General features: G+C 40.6%; 1 protein-coding gene across 5 annotated transcripts in view; it reads left to right on the forward strand.

Annotated features, from left to right (window-relative positions):
• The first annotated feature begins 293 nt into the window (after nucleotides 1-293).
• STYK1 (serine/threonine/tyrosine kinase 1) overlaps nucleotides 294-22,164 on the forward strand; it is a 55,386-nt gene continuing 33,515 nt past the window's right edge. Inside the window, exons 1-2 of one of the 5 annotated variants that reach the window (XM_009180200.4) lie at nucleotides 295-854; nucleotides 21,222-21,337. The gene's annotated coding sequence lies outside the window, so the exon portion shown is untranslated. Of the gene's footprint in view, nucleotides 855-944; nucleotides 1,100-19,029; nucleotides 21,338-22,164 lie in introns of those variants that run through there. The other 4 variants (XM_009180204.4, XM_003905988.5, XM_017945660.3 and 1 more) reach the window with 4 other exon arrangements.

The following is a 22,164-nucleotide window of genomic DNA, read 5'->3' on the forward strand; positions in this document are numbered from 1 at the left end:
TTTTAATTCCCATTAATTCCTTATAGGTTCCCCCACGTCTCCGCAGTGATCAGTACTATCTTTTTTTTTTTTTTTTTTTTTCAGACGAAGCCTTGCTCTGTCGCCCAGGCTGCAATGCAGTGGCACAATCTCGGTTCTATGCAATCTCTGCCTCCTGGGTTCAAACTAGTCTCCTGCTTCAGCCTCCTGAGTAGCTGGGATTATAGGCGCCCGCCATCACGCCCGGATAATTTTTGGATTTTTAGTAGAGACGGGGTTTCACCATGTTGGCCAGGCTGGTCTCGATCTCCTGACCACAGGTGATCCACCCGCCTTGGCCTCTCAAAATTCTGGGATTACAGGCGTGAGCCACCACTCCCGGCCCGTCAATATTACCTTGGAACACCCCGGCAAAGCCTTCAGGTGGAGAACGTTCCTGGCGCGGAATAATCCACCTGAATGTGAATCCTGACCATTTTTAGGCGCCAGTGGAGGCCGCTGCTTTGGGACCGGCCGTGAGGTGGCGCTGTTGCCCTGTATCGTGACTCCGTTTTCACCTGGACTGGAGTCTCCGCGATACCTGGCATCTAGCGATCACTGTAGATCAGCAACAAGTCCAGCTTTTACAGTTTCAGCAGAGGTTTCCTGTGGCTCGCGTGTGGCGAGTCCCGGAAACCTCGGAGCCCACAGACTTCCCTTCGCGGGAGCCCGCCCGAACTCCATCCTTTGCCGGCAGCCACGCCCCGCAGTGGGAAGGAGGGACTGAAAAGCATTTCCTTGAGGCTGGCACACCTTGCCCTAGCCAAGCCAGTCATTATTTCCCCTCTGACTGGGCCGGTCCCACCTGAAACCGGAGTGACCACAGGAGGGACACGGTAGTGAACGGGGCATGGGGGGCGGGCGCGGCGGGGAGGGTAAAGAAGGTGGGAGGGGAATGGCGCCGAGGCAGCCGGGGGTGGACTTTGCAGCTGGGGAGGGAGAAGAAGGGAAGAGGCTGGGAGCGGAACGGTTGTGATTTGCTGTTTGTGTTTATGTGAACAAACAGAAATCACCAAGTGAATTAACCTGTGTTTCTTCGGAACAAGCATCTTGTGGGGTTTGGCTTCTGTGTTTTTATACGGTAAGGGACTAAACCTGCCTCAGCAGATTTGGTGCAGAGAAAAACATGAGAAAACCCAGGAATGGGGGACCTCTGTTTATTCCTGGAGAGGGGGCCATCAGGAGAGGGGCAGGGAAAGAATGAGCTTACAGGAATTACTTGTCAGAGGACTGCATAGCCTTTCAGACCATGGGCTCATTGCTTTCAGCTTCAGCTTCTTCGACTGCAAAGCATAAATACGGGAATTACTTTCCAGGGTTGTTGCGGTATTTAAATGAGATATCAATCACCATGATTAAAAAGGGTACAGCGTGATGTGCTATCCCTCGTTGACTAAATCTCTGTTTTCTTTCTTTCTTTTTTGGGGGGATGGGGAGAATGGGGGAGGGAGTCTTGCTCTCTCACCCACGCTGGAGTGCAGTAGCACGATCTCGGCTCACTGCAACCTCCGCCTCCCAGGTCCAAGCGATTATCCTGCCTCAGCCTCCCAAGTAGCTGGGATTACAGGCGCCCACCACCACGCCCGGCTAATATTTTTGTGTTTTTAGTGTCTTTTTAACGTCTTTTTTCCTCTTTCATTTTTCTCTATCAACCCCTCATCCCCGCTTTGTCTCCCTTCTTTCTTTCTTTCATTTATGCGATTGTTGCTTCCTTCTGTAATGAGTCCTCTCCACATTGGAGTTTCTTATACCTATGAGACCACACTTCCTTCCCACTGGGTGGGAAGTAGTTGTGGCAATAAAGGAGTCGAGTTACTATAATGTGCAGCACAGCTCAACTGAAATACACCTGGAAACGGAACTCTGTGCTGTCTACCCGTTTTTTCCCCCTCAGTATACCGGAGTCTCCATTGACAGCTAGCTAGGCGGCAGCTAGGTCTTTCAATGAGACATCATGAAGTATTTGCTTCAATGAAAATCATACGCGTTTTCTTTCAGTGCCTGCATTACTGTATGAGTTTGCTAGGGCTGCTGTAACAAGGTACTACAAACTGCATGGCTTTTGGCACCAGGTACCAGCGACTGATTTTGTGGAAAACAATTTTTTCATAGATGCGGATGAGGTTGGTGGGAGATGGTTTCAGAATGAAACTGTTCCATCTCACGTCATCAGGCATTAGATTCTCATAAAGAGTTCACAACCTATATCCCTCACATGAGCTGTTCACAATAGGGTTCACGCTCCTATGAGAATCTAATGCCTGCGGGGATGGTAGCTCACATCTGTAACCCCACCACTTTGGGAGGAGGTGGTGGGTGGATCGTCCTGAGCTCAGGAGTTTGAGACCAGCCTGGGCAACTTGGTGAAACCCGTCTCCACCAAAAATACAAGAGGAAGAGAAAGAAAGAAAATCTAATGTCGTGGCTTATCTGACAGGAGGAGGAGCTCAGGAGGTAATGACAGCAGTGGGGAGTGGCTGTAAATACAGATGAAGCTTTGCTGGCTCACCTGCCTCTCACTTCCTGCTGTGCACCCCGGACCGGTCTGCACCCCGGGTGTTGGTGACCTCTGGCTTAAACAACGAAATGATTGTCTCACAGTTCAGGAGGCTAGCTGTCCAAAGCTAAGGTATTATGAGGGCTGCATCTATTCCAGGCCTCTTTCTTTTGCTTGTAGGTGGCTGTCTTCATGTTTATGTGGTATTCTCCCTGTATATATCTGTCTCTGAATTTCCCCCCCCCAACTTTTTTTTTGAGACGGAGTCTCGCTCTGTCGCCCAGACTGGAGTGCAGTGGCGCGATCTCAGCTCACTGTAAGCTCCACCTCCTGGGTTCACACCATTCTCCTGCGTCAGCCTCCTGAGTAGCTGGGACTATAGGCGCCCGCCACCACGCCCGGCTAATTTTTTTTTTGTATTTTTGGTAGAGACGGGGTTTCACTGTGTTAGCCAGGATGGTCTCGATCTCCTGACCTCGTGATCCGCCCGCCTCGGCCTCCCAAAGTGCTGGGATTACAGGTGTGAGCCACCGTGCCCTGCCCCTGAATTTCCCCTTTTTATAAGGACACTAGTCTTATTGGATTAGGGTACATCCTAATTACCTCATTTTAATTGATTATCTCTGCACTATCATCTCCCAATAAAGTTACATTATGAGTTCTGGAGGTTAGAATGTCAGCATATTAATTTTGGGAGGGTGTATAGTTCAACCCATTAACAAGTAAAGTCTTTAATCATGCACAAGTTAGTTGAGCATTGCATCTATTTCAGTTGTCTCTGGCAGAAACTAATTCCCACCTTTCCCAAACCCTCACAACCAGTCCCAACCAACATGTGCTCCGAAGTTCTGCCAGGAGTTATGTGATTTTGCAGCTCTGTTTTCTTTTAACCTGAGTTTATACATTTCCTGTTGCCACTGTAACAGATTACCACAAAGGTGGTGGCCTAACCCAACATAAAGTTTTATTTTACAGTTCTGGAGGTCAGAAGTAAAAATGGATGGGTAGGTCTCCAGATGGATGGTTCCTTTTGGAGGTTCTAAGGGAGAATCAATTTCCTTGCCTCCTCCAGTCTCTAGAGGCTGCTTACCATCCTTGGCTCATGGCCCCTTCCTCCATCTTCAAAACCAGAAATGGCCGGTCGAGTGTTTCTCATGTCTTTTCATGCTGACGCTCACACTTTTGCCTTTCTCACACTTAAGGATTCTTGTAACTGCACTGAACTCACTGAGTATTCCAGGGTAATCTTTTTATTTTAAGGTCAGTTGATTCATTCCATCTGTAACATTAATTCCCCTTCACTATTTCAACACTACTAAAAATCAACATATTCATAGGTTCTGGAGATTAGGACATGGACATCTTTGGGAAGCCATTATTCTGCCTACTATACCTGAGCTTTCCCAACTGGGTATTCTTTATTTTTATTATATGTATATTTAAAATTTATGTTTAATTTTAAAAAATTAAAAATTATATATATAATTTATCATATACATGTTGTTTTGAAATATGTGTATATTGTGGAATGGTTAAATTAAGCTAATTAACATAGTATTATTTCACATATTTTTGTGGTAAGAACACTTAATATCTACTCTCTTAGCAATTTTCGAGAACACAATACATAGTTATTAACTATAGCCACCATGTTGTACAGTAGATCTCTTGACCTTATTCCTCCTTGTTAGGAAGAATCCTTTCATATCCTCTGACATCTTTCCAACCCCTCTAAGTCCCCCAACCTCTGGTAACCACCTTTCTATTCTCTGCTTTTATGAGTTCAACTTTTTTAGATTCTACATATAAGTGAGATCATGGGATTATTTTTCTTTCTGTGCCTAGTTTATTTCACTTAACATAATGTCTCCTGGGTTCATCCATGTTGTCAATTTCCATTTTTCAAAAGGCTGAATAATATTTCATTGTGTTTATACTATATGTATTTATACTTTATTCATTTATCCATTGATGGACATTTACATTGATTCCATCTCTTGGCTATTGTAAACAATGCTGCAATAAACATGGCGGGCAGACAGCAGTATGTCTGAAATCAGACACGCTGATTTCATTTTCTTGCTATCTATACACAGAAGGCAAAACACTGAGCCTTCAGAATAAAAGTAAGATAATATACTCAATAAAGAACACCATATACAAAAGTCAAATCACTATTGGATGTATACCCAATAGTGGGATTGCTGGATCATACAGTAGTTTACTTTTAATTTTTTGAGGAACTTTCCTACTGTTTTCCCTAATGGTTGTACTAATTTACATTCCCACCAACAGTGTGCAAGCATTCTCCTTTCCCTATATCCTCTCCAACACTTATTTTTCGTTTTTTCGATAATAGCCATTCTAACAGGTATGAGGTAATAGCTCATTGTAGTTTTAACTTGCATTTTCCCTGATGATCAGTGATGTTGAACATTTTTTCACGTATGTGTTGGTCATTTGTGTGTCTTCTTTTGAGAAATGTCTATTCAGGTCCTTTGTCATTTTTAATACAGTTATTTGTTTTCCCCCTATTGTTTTAGTTCCCTATGTATTTTGGATATTAATCACTTACCAGACATGAATCACTTCTCAGATATTTCTCCCATTCCATGGGTTATTTCTTCACTCTGTTGATTTTTTCCTTGGTTGTGCAGACATTTTTTAGTTTGATGTAACCCCCTTTGTCTATTTTTGCTTTTGTTGCCTGTGCTTTTGGGTTTATGTCCAAAAAAACCTCGCCTATCCTAATATGATGTGGAGCTTTTCTCTATGTTCTCTTCTAGTACTTTTAGTGTCAGATCTTACATTTAAGTCTTTAATCCATTTTGAGTTGATTTTTGTATATGGTGTTCTTTATTGAGTATATTATCTTATTTTTATTCTGAAGGCTCGATGTTTTGCCTGCTGTTTATAGATAGCAAAGAACTTAAAATATTTTATCTGAAGAAAAGCAACCTGCTTAATGATGGAACAAAAAAATGTGTCCCTATTGAGCAGAAACCTGGGTACCATGGACTTGCTATATTTACTGTTAAAAACTACTCCTCATTCCCCCTTGTACTTTTAGTATTGTAGTTTAATTCTTTATGCCTCATTAGTTTCTATAGGTTGTTTTTCTACAAAAATTTCTTGCAGATCCAATGGTATTTTCATGGACGAATTAGCTACTTATTTATTCAACAATCATATGAATTCCGATATATGCCAGACACTGCTCTTGGTGCTAGGGATACAGCAGTGAACAAAATAACTGGTCCCTAAATTTTTATTCTCATGAAGGTTTCATGCTTTTTCTTCTTACTTTGCCACTTCATTTTTGTCCTCCCCACCAGCCCAGGCTCAGCCAGTCTCCAGTTCTTCAACATGCTTTCTGAATTTAGATGTAGCTACTGTTCTGTGCCTACTTCTGGCCTGTGCTAATGAGGGACCTAAAGAAGCTGACTGTGCTCTCCAGGAAATTACAGTCTTGTTGGGAAGAAACAGATAATAATAGGCAAACTAGTTAAGTACTGAATAAGTAGGTTGGGTATTAGCATATCATGTCTTGGCATAGTTTCTAACTGGAGAAAGTGAAAGTAGAAGGGAATGAATATGCACAAAGGTAAAGAAGCTAATTATGGCCAGCCGGGCACAGTGGCTCACGCCTGTAATCCCAGCACTTTGGGAGACTGAGGCAGGCGGATCACCTGAGGTCAGGAGTTTGAGAGCAGCTTTGCCAACATAGTGAAACCCCATCTCTACTAAATATACAAAAAAAAAAAAAAATTAGCCAGGCATGGTGGCAGCTGCCTGTAATCCCAGCTACTCGGGAGGCTGAGGCAGGAGATTAGCTTGAACTCGGGAGGCGGAGGTTGCAGTAAGCCGAGATCGTGCCACTGCACTCCAGCCTAGGCAACAAGAGTGAAACTCTGTCAAAAAAAAAAAAAAAAAGAAGCAGCAGCAGCAGCAGCAGCAGCTAATGACACAGACATCAGTGTAGAGTGGACAGAGTCCTCTCTCAGTCCAGGGGACCTGAAACCTGTTTTAAGCTCTGTCTTTGTGAGCAAACAACAAGGCACCGACCTCAGGGGTCCTTAGTTGTTTGATTATTATTTTTATTCCTTTTAAAAATGAAGGGTAGAGGTTGACTGGGAAATTGCTGGAGATTCTTCCAGGTTTAAAAAACAAACAAACAAAAAAAGTCTTTTATTTTTGAACTTCGCAGAATTTCTTTGAGATTTCTAACCAGAATAATAAGACAGTTTAGAGTTCAGAGGAGATAGTAACCTCTGGATAGGGAAAAGATAATGGGGATGGAGTAAGGGGTTTCTATCCATCCATTGGCTTAAGACCTCATTTCCTGCAGAACCCTCCTCTGCCCAGGTGGCCTTCTTCACTAGCTTTTTCTCCCTATACCTTCTGCTGAATTGGGCAGTTAGAGTTCAGCCCTATCATATTGTGAATACTACCTCCTAAGGGTGAGTCTTCAGGAAGCACGAACATTTCCTGATGCTCACTCTTTCCTTAGCCCCCAGAAGTCTAGGTCGTATCCAAGCTTCTGAGTATTATGTGCTTCCGTGAAAGCCATCTCAATCAGTTTTCTCATATTTCTCTCACAATAACCCTTCTTGGCATAGTGACAAAAAGGAATATCGACAGTTAATTTGTTTTGTTTTGTTTTTTGAGATGGAGTCTCACTCTGTTGCCCAGGCTGGAGTGCAGTGGGATGATCACAGCTTGCTGCAGCCTTGACCTCTCAGGCTCAAGTGATCCTCCCATCTCAACCTCCCCAGTGGCTGGGACTATAGGCGTGTGCCACCACGTCCAGCTAATTTTTGTATTTTTTTTTTTTAAGGGACAGGGTCTTGCTGAAGACCCTGGCTAACTAGGCTGGCCTGGAACTCCTGGCCTCAAGTGATCCTCATGCCTTCATCTTCCAAAATGCTGGGATTACAGAAGTGAGCCGTGGAGGCCAGCTGACCGCTAGTTCTTAACAGTTGCCATGGTCAGAGCAAATTGAAGGTAGTGTTTTAACTTTTATGACCCAAAATTTATACTTTTATGCTTTAAATTACTGGCCAAAATAAAAAATGAAAAGGAAACCTGCTTTAGTTTTCTTCCTCTGTAGCTGTTAACCTTTTATAACCTCAATAACTAGCCTCATCTTTATACATTTAAGTGTATTTTCAAAAATTGTTAGATAACAATATATAGAAATACGATAGTTTTAGAATATTGATCTAAATTAAAAGTATTATATGTATATAATTCTAGGCTAAGTTAGAATTCTGGTAAGGACACAGTAGTGGATGCCAAAGGTTTAAGGGAAAAGAATGTATTTCAAACTATACATTGTGGTTATAGAAAAATCTCAGTAATACACATGTGTATTAGTCCTTTCTCACACTGCTATAAATTAGCCAAGACTGGGTAATTTACAAAGAAAAGAGGTTTAATTGACTCATAGTTCCTCATGGCTGGGGAGGCCTCAGGAAACTTATAACCATGGCAGAAGAGGAAGCAGGCACGTCTTACATGGTGGCAGACTAGAGAAAGCGTGTGAAGGGAGCAAAGGGGGAAGAGCCCCTTATAAAACCATCAGATCTCGTGAGAACTTATTCGCTGTCACGAGAACAGCATGGGGGAAACCACCCCCATGATCCAATCACCCCCCACCGGGTCCCTCCCTGGACATGGGGGGATTTTGGGGATTACAATTTGAGGTAAGATCTGGGTGAAGACATACAGCCAAACCATGTCAACATGTAATATCCACATATGAAGTCAGATGCCTTTCTGGAAAAAGCCTTGAAATGATTGGTTTTAGTTGCACACTCAGACATTGAATGATTTAACCAGAGGTACTGTGTTGTGGGAGATGAATGCAGGGTTTGTGTTGGACAACCTTAGGGGACAGGATTATTTTATATTCATATCATGCTACCAAATAAGTGGTGAAAAATACTTGCCAAAGGTGCTAATTTGATGTTTAGAGAAGTTGATCTCAAGTACTTTTTTTTTCTGACAATAGTCAGCTATCAGGACCAATTGTATGTCAAGTCACCCCTAGTTTGTGTCAGTGAAAAAAGGCTTAGAATCAACTTCTCCAAAGTCTCTGTTAAGCCAGATCAGGCTGGCTTCGCCTAGACAGGAAAAGCTCCTGGTTGACCCTCACCTACAAAAATTAGCTGGACATGGTGGTGGACGCCTGTAGTCCCAGCTACTGGGGAGGTTAAGATGGGAGGATCACTTGAGCCTGAGAGGTGAAGGCTGCAGCTCTTTGACACCTCTTCATTCTGGGCCCAAATTTAGTACCACTTCCGGCCAGTTAGACGCTATAACAGCAAGAAAGGACTTGTTTTAGTCGTAGAATTAACAGGTTTGGCTTATGGTTCAAGGAAGGAGGAGAGAGGAAACTGGAATGCTGAAAATTGATCCTGACCTCCTTGTGGTCAGATTTATTCTATAAGACTTATTCTCCAATTCCACAAATCCAGCCCATCTGATGTGAAATCACACGGCTTCCCGGACTCCTGCTTCTGTGGTCTTTCCTCACAGGGCTCAAGGCCTGACTCCTTTAACTTTCCTTGGCGCTGGTATCTTAGTATAAGTCAGAGCAAGTTCTGGCTAAGGAAGAAAAAGGAAGCAGAGTATTAATTAGAATATTCTTAAAGCCCCATCAATGAAAACACAACTGCGATATAAATATTGTAGCCTTCATGTATCTGGTAGAGATTGGCAGAGGCTAGTCCGGATACATGTGCATCCCAAAGGCCCAGAAGAAACGGTGAAAGTCTATGCACGTTGTGAATTGCAAGGGCCAGGGTCTTCTTTCTCATTCTCATCCCTACAAAACTCAACTGAAAAAAATAGATGGAATATCCCAGTCAGCTGTATGAAGGGTGGGAAATTGTAGTGGGAAGAGCACCAGATGGAGATGCCAACACACAATGCTTAGGTGCTAATTAACTATTGGGAGGTATCTGAACTCTGTGCCTTAGTTCCCCCACCAGTATATTTGGAAGTTAGGTTTTTGTTGTTGCTTTCAAAGCACCCTTCTTATTGTACACATAGGGCATTCTGTGGCATTTGTGAAGCATGTGCTGTATTTCATAGTGTATTTGTCAAAGAGATCAAGAAATAGACAACAGGGTTGCTGTTCTTATGTTTTTTGTTTCTGTAACAGGGAGGTGTGATTATAGTGGTACAGAAGGTATGGGATGGTCACCTCATTTACAGTGTGTGAACGGCATGGCTTTCTGACACTGAGAGTTGAACCTGCTGTGTTTGCATTCTTTCTTGGAGCCCAGGCGGTTCCCATAACCCCAAATGACCTTGAGTTCACTCTCTGTCTCTTTTCCTCACCCATGTTTCATACTTAGAGACAGTCTAATTATGGATTCATGATTGGAAGGTCCCACATCTGATTAGATCTCTGATTCATTTTCTGACTTATGCAAGTCACCTTTTCATTTAAACTTAGTTTCCACATGCAATATGAAGTTGGTAAAATATCCACAAATTATTGTGAAATGGTTTTCTTTTACAAAAATGGGGATAATTTTGAAAAATATTCCAGTTTTGCAGCATTAGAAAAAAAGAAATGTAGGTAAACCAAATGTGATTTAAAAGTACAATTATAATCTCCCCTCCCACACCAAAATCATTTTTTCTAAGTCTCCTTTTTTGGGGGGCTGACATTAAAATGAACTATTCTTAATTCGTTAAGTTAACATTTACTAGGAAATAGAATCAGGCTCACTTGAACTAAGGTCATAAAAGTGTGACCTTAGGATATCTGCAAACAGACGGACAACAAAAATTTGACAGTATCAACAAGACATAACTAGTGACAGGTTGTGGGTTTATAAATATTCAGATAGTGTGTGAGATAGATTGCTCACAAAAAGAAGTTCATTGATCCTTGGCATAGAACTCTCTGTTCTGTGCTAGATGTACTAGCATCTTTACACCTGAGTTTAGGGTTTAGCGGGGATATTGGGGGCTGCATCTTTCTGGGCTTTTACTTAAATCTCAATCAGACATATTTTTGGTGCCTAGGGAGCGGTGGTCTCTGTAGGAGGATGGATAAATAGAAGTATTTATGTTAATAGGAAGTTAGGGATGCAGATTCTTTGGACACACTCTCTCGTCCCTGCAATTTATGACAACCTGAGAAATTTAGATCATCCCCTGTGGTCTGTCAGGGGAAAATAAGCTGGGTTCTGACATCAAGACAACTATAGAATGTAGTGCCCTATAGTCTGTCTACTTATCCCAGGTATGAGAAGGATCAATAGTGGCATTGTATTACACCATGCTACTTCACATAGAATGTGTTTCTGGCCAGTCTCTGGGAGGCATTTGTCGCCCAACCTGTCCTAGAACAGATTCTTCCAGACACAGAACATTCTGTGGTCTCACCAAATCACACACAAATTCTGGTTTAACCTTTAGAGGCCATGGAACTATAAAGTTTATTATCAACAAATGTTACTTGTACACCAAAAACTACAAAATATCCCAAATATCCTTGAAAGAAGCTAAAGAAGACCTAAATGAATGGAAAGACACATTGTTTTCTTCAATGGGATGACTTAATACTGTTAAGATAGTGGTACTCCCCAAACTGATCTACATACTCAACATAATCGCTATCAAAATTCCAGCCGTTTTTGTTTTTGTTTTTTTTCCAAAATGGTCAAAGTGATTCTAAAATTTATGAGAACACAAGGGACTCAGAATAGCCAAAACAGTCTTGAAAAAGAACAAAGTTGGAGGAATCACACAATGAATTTTTTTTTTTTTTTGAGACGGAGTCTCGCTCTGTCGCCCAGGCTGGAGTGCAGTGGCGCGATCTCAGCTCACTGCAAGCTCTGCCTCCCGGGTTCACGCCATTCTCCTGCCTCAGCCTCCCGAGTAGCTGGGACTACAGGCGCCCACCACTGTGCCCGGCTCATTCTGTATTTTTAGTAGAGATGGAGTTTCACTGTGGTCTGGATCTCCTAACCTCGTGATCCGCCCGCCTCGGCCTCCCAAAATGCTGGGATTACAGGGGTGAGCCACGGCGCCCAGCCACACTTAATGATATTAAAACTTATGACAAATCTACAGTAATCAAGACTGCGTGGGCTGTGTGCTGTGGCACGCGCCAGTAATCCCAGCTACTTATGAGGCTGAGGCAGAGGGAATCCCTTGAGTCTAGAGCTTGAGGCTGCAATGAGCTCTGATCACACCATTGCACTCCAGCCTGGGGGACAAAGGGAGACATTTTCTCTAATAATAATAAGGCTGAAAAAAACTATCTTTAATAACAAAAAAGAGCAGAAAACGGGTGTTTTTAACAAATTGTGCTGGGACAACTGGATATTCACATGCAAAAGAATGAAGTTGGACCTTGACCTCTAATTCAAAATGAACCAAAGGCCTGAAGGTAAGAACTAAAACTCTGAAATTATTAGGAAAAGCGTAAGTGTAAATCTTTGTGATATTGGTTGGGCAATGGTTTCTTAAACACACATCAAAAGCACTAGCAATCAAACACAAAATTGTCAAAATTAGAAACTATTATGCTTCAAAGGACATTATCAAAAGTGAAAAGACAACATAAGAGCATGGAAGAAAATATTGCATATGATATATCTAATAAGGGTTTAGTTTCTGGAATATATACTGGGTACTTATACAATAAAAAGACAAATTGCCCAACCAAAAAAAATGGTAAAGGAGTTGAATGTACATTTCTTCAAAGAAGATATACAAATGGCCAACGAGCATATGAGAAGATGCTCAGCATCAAAATGCAAATCAAAACCACAATGAGATATCATTTCACACCAACTAGTTGGGCTACAGTAAAAAAGACAAAAAGCAAGAAGTGTTTGTTAAGGATGTGGAGACACTGGACTCCTTATAAATTACTGGTGGGAGTATAAAGTGATGCAGTCACTTTAAAAGACAGTTGTCAGTTGCTCAAAATTTAAACATAGAGTTACCATGTCAGCAATTTCACTCCTACATATATACCAAAGAAAAATGTAAACATGTCCACATAGAAACTTGTATGTGAATGTCCACAGCGGCGTTTTATATAAATGTGGAAAAGTGAAAACTATCCAAATGCCCACCCACTGATAAATGGCTAAACAAAATCTCTGTGTCTATCCATACAACGCAGTATTATTTAACCTCAAAAAGGAATGAAGTACTCTTTCATGCTACAACATGGATCATCCTTGAAAACATTTGCAAGTAAAAGAAGCCAGCCAGTTACAAAGTCCACATACTGTATGAGTCGATTTATATGAAATGTCCTGAATAGGCAAATCCATAAAGACAGAAAATAATTCATGAATCCCTGGGGCTGGGGAAGGGAGCAGTAGGGTATGACTGCTATTGGGTAGGAGTTTCTTTCTAGGGTAATGGAAATATTCTAAAATAAGATATTGGTGATGGTTGCATACTTTTGTGACTCTAATAAAACCACTAAATTGCACACGTTAAAAAGGTAAATTTTATGGTATATGAATTATATCTCAATTTAAAAAACAAGTAATATTAAAGGTAATTCTAATTTTACAAAAAAATACTAGTTTTTGAGAATTTACTGGACAAACAGTATAGGACAGATTTTAAGAACATGGACTCTAAAGCCAAATGATCTGGGTTGGAATCCATCTTCACTGCTTACTAGCTGTGTGGTCTGGAGTAACTTACTTAACCTCTCTGTGCCCCAGTTTCTTCATCTGGTAGAATTAAATGACTAAATATTTGTGAAGTGCTTGGAAGAGTGCCTAACACACGACTACCACAGTATAAATGTTTGCTGTTATAACCGTGTGCAATAAACTGTACTAGGTAATAGTGGGAATCAAAACCAGTATCGAGGAAGTTTGTGTAAAACACAAATGTCAGTTAAGGAAGAGCAGAGCAGGGTGGATTCCAAAGCAGATTGCTTCACTCCGTTTATTGGCTGGACTCTGCTCCATGCTGATGTGTGAAAAGAGTCTGGGTTTTGTCCAAGAGGAGGAGGCGATGATATGGATCGAGAATATAACATCTAAATTTTGCCTTCTTACTTGGGTCCTGGGAAAAGGTCCAAAAATATGTTAGAGGAGACAGATGGGGACTAGCAAGGAATGGTTAACGATACTTAATATATACTTGTTGTTTAATGTAAGTAAAAATTAGGCAAAAATTTTCCAAGATCTTCCTCTGGAATTTTGGTCATAAACTCATGATGTTTCTCCTCCTGTTCTGGTTTGAAGATTACTTTTTTCTTGAGACAGTTTTAGTATTTCATTTCAAAAAGTAAAGGTCAGACTGTTACCGGAAAGGGGTTCCAATCCAGATCCCAACACAGGGTTCTTGGACTTCGCTCAAGAAAAAATTCAGGACGAGTCCATAGAGTAACGTGAAAGTAAGTTTACTAAGAAAGTAAAAGAATAAAGAAATGCTCTCCATAGGCAGAGCAGTGGTGTGGGCTACTTGACTGAGTATACTTATAGTTATTTCTTGATTATATGCTAAACAAGCGGTGGACTGTTCATGAGTTTTCTGGGAAAGGGATGGGCAAATCCCAGAACTGAGGGTTCCCCCATTTTTAGACCATATGGGGTAACTTCCTGATGTTGCCATGGCATTTGTAAACTGTCTTGACACTGGTGGGAGTGTCTCTTAGCATGCTAATACATTATAATTAGTGTATAATAAGCAATGAGGACCACCAGAGGTCACTTTTGTGGCCATCTTGGTTTAGGTGGGTTTTGGCTGGCTTCTTTACCACATTCTGTTTTATCAGGAAGGTCATTGTGACCTGTATCTTGGGCTGACCTCCCATTTCACTCTATAACTAAGAATGCCTGAACTCCTGGGAATGCAGCCCAGTAGGTCTCAGCCTCCTTTTACCCCGTCCCTATTCAAGATGGAGCTGCTCTGGTTCAAATGCCTCTAACATATTTCTCTCCTCTCCTTTACAAGGGGACCCTTAATCCTAAGGGTTGTAGAGGGATGAAGATCCATCTTCTGTAACTTCTTCAGGCTGAATAGTGGCAATGATATTGCTGCCTAACTATCAGTGTCTTTTGTATTCAGGGTAGAGAGAAGCTTGGTCAGAAAGCATCAATATGCAGATGGCCATTCATAACTCTTGATTTCCCACAAAAGATAATATCTGGAATATTAATAAGTGTTCAATTTAAGAAAACATTCAGTAAGCTTATACTGCATTCCTACACAAAGGGTGCAAAAGCAATATATTCCACAAGAGTAGAGCAAAATAAATAAAATTATCCTAAGTAAACTAACAAGGCTTTTTGTGAAGTGGGCAACTGTTGGAACCAAGATGATATGGGGTCACTAACTGATTCCAGTACTTGCCCAGAATTAGAATACTAATCCAGATTTTTATATTACCCATCCATCTTGTTTCTTCTGAGCTGCAGTCAGAGATCACTGGTTGATTCACAGGAATAGGCAGGGTCAGTCTAAATTGCAGAAAAAAACTAAAAACTGATGGGACTAGAATCTAACAACAGGTGTACCATAGTTCTTGAAACATAATTTTTCTATCTCCTCATTTTAACTAAAGACAAATCATAATAGAACTGATTTGTTTGCAAAAGTAAGCTTTAGTATTATACTTGGCCTGATTATTTATATGAAGTTCAGCAAGAATAATTATTTTTCACATAGGTTCTTTTTAAATTATCTCTGATGAAACTTTATGCCATCAGGAATTTCAGTTAAGAGTTTTTAAAAACTCCTTGAGCTCAGCCATGGTTTTGTACCATAAAATACCTATGAGTTGGATAAATTCCCCTCCCCTTGAGGTCCCAAGATAACTTGGGGCTCTTGGGCCCATCAGAAAATGACATTCTTCACTTACCAGAGGTCAGGAACCCTGTACAGGGACTGCATAGACAAGGTATGAGGCCGGTTTTCCCAAGGAGCTTTTATTGGCTGTGTAAGTCAAGTTTAATTCCTTAAAGGAAAGCACGCTATTCCAGTCAAAGACTTGGTAATAAAAAGTTTATCCAATTGTGTCCTGTTGCAAAAGAAAGCATTCTTTTTCACTTATGCAAATAACTATATTGCCGTAAGTTAAGCATACTCACAAGTAGTTTCCAAATTCTGGAGAAATCAGAGAGAAATATGCTCTAAAATTTTCTTTACAAGAGTATTGCCACAAGCTATAGAAAACCCAAAAATTTTCTTCACTCTGAAAAACAAAGCAAAGAATTAGCAATATTTTAAGCAAAAAGTCACAAAATGATTATTTCAGTCATTCCTTGTTGGTTCAATCCATGCAGTTAACTCCTGTTCTGTTTGATATTCATGAACATTTCAGCTCTCCATGAGAATCATGAAAGTTTTCTCCTCTATCCTAATGTCACAATCTCCAAAGTTATCAGAAACCTGCATTCAAGAGCACCTGTCAAAGTCCTATTGCTGATTATAAGGCACCTTTAAAAGAGGATCAAAACAAGACAACAGTTGTCTGTGAATGACAAAAAGTCTTAGGGCAGTCACAGTCAGACATGATTGACAAGGAAATGTGGTTACCTCTATGGCACACAATAATATTATGTAACAATTATAATTACTAATAATACACTAAGTCATATTAGAATTATAGGAGCTTCCCATAATCTTGGAACACATAACCAAGAACGTATTTATTCAAATATAGCCCAAAGAAAGGCAAACATAATTTTATATTTTATAATGCTTCCTGTATGATTTCTATAGATTTCTATACCACATTAAGCCAAATATGGCTCTTCTGGACTTTAGAGGACCTAATATGAAAAGATTAATTAGGTCCGAAAAAGACATAATTTATCATTTGATTTTGGAAAGTTTGTCAAATATCGAAGGTTTAAGCACATGATATTACAAACATAGAATCTCAGGTCACCATAAGTCATTCATTTAGCCAAAATGATAACTCAAAAATTGTAAAAAGACAAAAAACTTTACTCATTAATACAGGGAAGACAGCTTTCCACACAATGTCTCTTTTCCTTCCTGTCTTTTTCTTATAGTTTAGTCAAAAGGCAAACAGAATTTCATTTTTAAAAATATTACACAAAAATCTTATTCAAGAGAGAAAGCCAGATTTTACCCTTTGCATTAGTGTACTGTTAATGTCAATCCCAATTCTTAATAAAACCTTATAGACAAATCTATTCAATCTTAAGCAGTTAGACGAAAAGGTAAGATTCCCGTAAGCTTTTTTAAACTCTTTACAAATTTTTGTTAAGGAGCAGATCAGTGCTCTAAGAACACCCTGTTGTGCTTTTATTCCAATGTTCAATTTACAGAAAAACTGAATAAGACCCCTTTAACTTTAGCCAGTATGTTCACACAGAATTTCCTTCACAAGATTAATTTTTCACAGATCTTCCACAATTTGCTCAGACTTTCAGGATAAAGAATACTTACAACCCCTTAGCCTTCTAAACTAGGCTAAAAAAAATTCACATTCCCATGCCTTCTTATAATCTTTTACCAAAAACACATTTCACTTTCCTTACACACCTTGCATGTTAAAACTGTTTTTCCAGTAGTCTCGATTATATGTTACAATGTTAACTCTTAGCAACTTTTATTTTTGGTGAAAAACCTGGTAAGTAAGTGATTTTAATTAGGTACTAGGTGTGAAGCTTAGGACACCAGACAGAAGTACAAGATAAGATCTGATTCTTTCCAGCATAGCCAGGGGGCATGGCGAATTCTACATATCCCCAGGACTTATCTAGAATCTAATGTCTCTAAAGCAGGTATACCAAACAATTTTCAGAAGTCAAATAAGCAGTTTATGACCTTAAAGCATTTAGTAAATCTAATATCTTATCTACCTAATTTAGACCAAATGTCAAAATTTGGAAGACATTTTTATTTTACCAATAATCTTTAAAACTGTCTTTATTTCCCAAAGCTTACTAAAGTCGCATGAACTAAAAAGCCTTACAGTTTTTATTTTTCTGACAAAATATTTGATTTAAGTACTTATTATTTTTAAACCAATTAATCAGAGCTCTTTCATATATAAACATTACTCATACAACACATACGAATACACAACAGACAGAAGATCCAATAGTTGTAAGATTTTTCATTTGCCAATTTTTAAGTTTCTTAATTGAATTACTGGCTTCAGGGAGGAGCCCTTTGAGGAACAGGACCAGGAAAGCATGTAATTGCTAGAGCCTAATAGGCAGGCATAGCTGGAAGGCAAAACAGATTTAAAAAAATTAAGGGTCCCATTTTTATACCAGATGTTGAATCCCCAAAAAGAGAAAATCAGTCCACATCCTTTGGGACTCTTATCTCTCAGTGTGGCAATGGGGACACTTCCATATCTTCCAGGTGGCCAAGAGTATGCTTCTCTGATCCAAACATGCAAAGAGCCGAGTATCCTCCCCCCATAACTTCCATTAGCCATCCCTAAAAGTATGTTTCCTAGTTATTACAAACCAAAGCTCTCTCATAATGAGAAGTAATTTCTGATACCCACAAAAGTCAAAACCATCAGATAACACAATACAAAATGAAACACAGCATTAGATTTTGAGAAGGATTTATTTATCCCCTTTCAATTCCAGTGGTTTCATAAGGCAAACAGAAGCTTTTTTCCAAAACAGGACCTGTGGCAACTCCTCTGCTTTTCCCAAGGACTCCCAGGCTGTTAGAAATTATTTTAGATCACCTCATGTGTATCAAGAGTGGCAAGAAGACAAAATGGAGAAAAACAATTGTATTCATACATTTTTTTTTCTTTTTTCTTTCTTTTTTTTTTTTGAGACAGAGTTGCCCAGGCTGGAGTGCAGTGACATGATCTTGGCTCACTGCAAGTTCCGCCTCCCAGGTTCACACCATTCTCCTGCCCCAGCCTCCCGAGTAGCTGGGACTATAGGTGCCCACCACCTCGCCCAGCTAATTTTTTGTATTCTTAGTGGAGACAGGGTTTCACCATGTTAGCCAGATGGTCTCTATCTCCTGACCTCATGATCCACCCTCCTTGGCCTCCCAAAGTGCTGGGATTACAGACGTGAGCCACTGCGCCCGGCCCTGTATTCATCCGTTTTCACCCTGCTGATAAAGACAAACCTGAGACTAGACAATTTACAAAAGAAGAGCTTTAATGGACTTACAATTCCACATGGCTGGGGAGGCCTCACAATCATGGTGGAAGGCAAGGAGGAGGAGCAAGCCATGTCTCACGTGGGCGGCAGGCAAAGAGAGAACCTGTGCAGGGAAACTCCTACTTTTAAAACTCTCAGGTCTCATGAGACTTATTCAGTATCACAAGAACAGCATGGCAAAGAACCACCCTCATAATTCAGTTATCTCCTACTGTGTCCCTCCCACAACACATGGGAATTATGGGAGCTACAAGAGGAGATTTGGGTGGGGACATAGCCAAACCCTATCAACAATTTAGTCAACTGAGAAGAAAAAATTTTTTTTTCCTCAGAGAAATAAGATCCAAGAAGAGAAAAATTATAAAGACCTTTTAAATATACATATAGCTCATATATCTGCTTTTAATTAAAGCTGACTTTTAACCATAACACTTTAAAAATACTCTTAAATCTCTTATTACCTGACTTTAGCCAGGCCAAACAATCCATTTTTCTGGCTTTTAAGCTCTACCAAAAGTAACCTCCCAGATGGAACCGGTAAGCCTTCACTAAGGTTATGACTTAATCACAAGTGTACCAGTATTTTAAAAGAAGTGATTAGCAGTTTTTACAAGATTTAGAGTCTACAAGGTAGCTTGGAGAAAGGAAGACTCAAGAAGGGAAGATAGAAGTTGTTCATGGAGGGGAATAAAATCAACAAATGGCAAAGATCACACAAATATCAACCAGAAAGTACTAATTCCCTAAACCAGAAATTGAACCCTGAACCAGGGATGCCATCGTGAAAAGACAAAGCCTTAACTACTAAGCTACAGCATTGGGAAGTTTCCATTGCCTTCCCAGAAAGGGCCTAGAGCAGACAGTTTTGAGCCAATGAAGGCTTTTAACTGCTGAAAACAATTTTTAGAGCTAACTATGTCATAAACTCCAAAATTGCTGTCCCCTGGATGGCAGAGACTAAGAGAAAGTACTGCCACGTGGTTACAAGGTCAAGCTCCCAAGGGTGTAAAACAAGATGAGAGAGAAACCCTATCCAGCTTATGGAGTCCTAAGCCTGTGTTCTATCCCAAGGTACCTCCCCTTTATGACTGAATAACACAGAAAGACAAATTCAAAGCACAAAATACACCAGATTCGCTACAGCGTTAAGACTAGCATCGTGAATCCTTTTACTCATTAATCAAAACGTTGCAAGAGCTGGTGATTTCTACCATTCGTGCAACTGGTTTGTACAGAGAGAGGAATCGGAAAGGATAAAAGTGTTGCCTACGGTGGGGTGGGGAAGCCAAGGAGCTCAGGGAGACTAGAGAAAGACCCAGGTGGCCACTTGTCAGTAGTGAAGGATGTTTCCTAGTAGTCCCATAAGCTCTCAAGTTTCCCCCTTTGGGGAGAAAAAAGTTCCCCATGTCTGGTGATCCTGTACATGCCTAATCCTGTCACCCATAGCTGTCAGCAAAGAGTGCAAGGCAGATTAATCCAAAGAGAATAGCAGTTAACATCCCATAGTGTCAAATCCACTTTTAACCAAGAAGGACTTTGCTGAGAGGGACCTCTATTCCCTAAATCTTCGGAAGGACTCTAACCTTTCTAAATTGGGCCTCAAACTCAAGTTCCGTTAAGCATCCTTGCCTTTTATTAGGAGGGACCTTAACCCTCTCTTAGGAGATACTCTCCTAAGTTCGACCTCTAACCCAATCTGATCCTTTGCCTGGGCAAAACATATCCCGCACCTTACCTAAAGTTGGCCAGTTGGCAGTGCTGTAGTCTATTTCCTTTGGGTCCATAGAATTTTCCTCAGTATAGTCCCTTCATGGTTTCCAGGAAGATGTTACTGGAAAGGGGTCCCAACCCAGACCCCAAGAGAGGGTTCTCGGACATTGCTCAAGGAATAATTCAGAGTGAGTCCATAAAGTGAAAGCACGTTTACTAAGAAAGTAAAGGAATAAAGGAATGGCTACTCCATAGGCAGAGGAGCAGTGTGGGCTACTTGACTGAGTAGACTTACAGTTATTTCTTGATTATATGCTAAACAAGGGGTGGATTATTCATGAGTTTTCTGGGAAAGGGTTGGGAAGTGAAGTTTCCACCCCTTTTTAGACCACATAGGGTAACTTGCAGATGTTGCTGTGGCATTTGTAAACTGTCGTGACACTGATGGGCGCGTCTCTTAGCATGCTAATGCATTATAATTAGTGTATAATGAGCAGTGAGGATGACCGGCGGTCACTTTTGTGGCCATCTTGGTTGAGGTGGGTTTTGGCTGGCTTCTTTACTGCATTCTGTTTTATCAGCAAGGCCATTGTGACTTACATCTTGTTGACCTCCTATTTCATCCTATAACTAAGAATGCCTAACCTCCTGGGAATGCAACCCAGTAGGTCTCAGCCTTGTTTTACCCAGCCCCTATTCAAAATGGAGCTGCTCTGGTTCAAATGCCTCCAACAAGACCAATCTTTAAACATTAATACAGTGCCACGTTTTTGTTCCCAGGACAAGTCAAGAATCCACGAGGGTAGCAGGTATTGCTAGCACTATTCATATACCTTTGCTTTAAACTGCTTTCTGTATCATTGTAGGGGCACATCTACCATTCTTGATTTTCCAGGAGCTCTGACTGTGTCTGTCAATATACAGGATGCACAGATTCTACTAAAAGGACTGCAAGGACTGGATTTTGAGGAAATGATATAAGGTATTAAATTTCTTGCTTAAGATGATAGAGAAAAACCCTTATCCACCTTTTCTCAGGTTTTACACTTCTGAATTCTCATATGTAAATATATTTTATATATCTTAGTTTCATTATAGTTCTACTTTCTTGAGTACTCCTCATGAGATATCAATAAATAATGATAATACGTCATATTTGTACTGATTGTTATACATCTCAAATACTTTACATGCAACTCTCTAGAAAAGATACGTTAATTGGGCCGGGCACGGTGGCTCACGCCTGTAATCCCAGCAGTTTGGGAGGCCGAGGCAGGTGGATCACAAGGTCAGGAGATCAAGACCATCCTGGCTAACATGGTGAAACCCCATCTCCATTGAAAAAAACAAACAAAAAAAATTAGCCGGGCATGGTGTCGGGCGCCTGTAGTCCCAGCTACTCGGGAGGGTGAGGCAGGAAAATGGTGTGAACCCGGAAGGCGGAGCTTGCAGTGAGCCAAGATCGCACCACTGCACTCCAGCCTGGGCGACAGAGCGAGACTCTCTCTCAAAGAAAAAAAAAAAAAAAGAAAAGATATGTTAATTGCTTTGCCAAAGGTCACACGGGAAGTCATTGACCCAGTGTTATAAGTGAGATCTCCTGACTCCTTTCCGTGTTTCAGGAGAAGTTTCTTCCTTTCAACCAAGCATTTCTCCTAGAACTTTCTATTGAGAAATATTTAGGTGAGGAAAACAAGATGAATTTCAGAGCAGAAGGAAGTTGAAGCCAAAGTGAAGATTACTGTCAGGACCTCATCATACTGGAGACCATATTGGTGTGCAAAAATAGCATTATTTTAAAGTTCATTT

The sequence above is a fragment of the Papio anubis genome, chromosome 9 (assembly GCF_008728515.1).
Source record: "Papio anubis isolate 15944 chromosome 9, Panubis1.0, whole genome shotgun sequence".
NCBI lineage: Eukaryota > Metazoa > Chordata > Mammalia > Primates > Cercopithecidae > Papio > Papio anubis.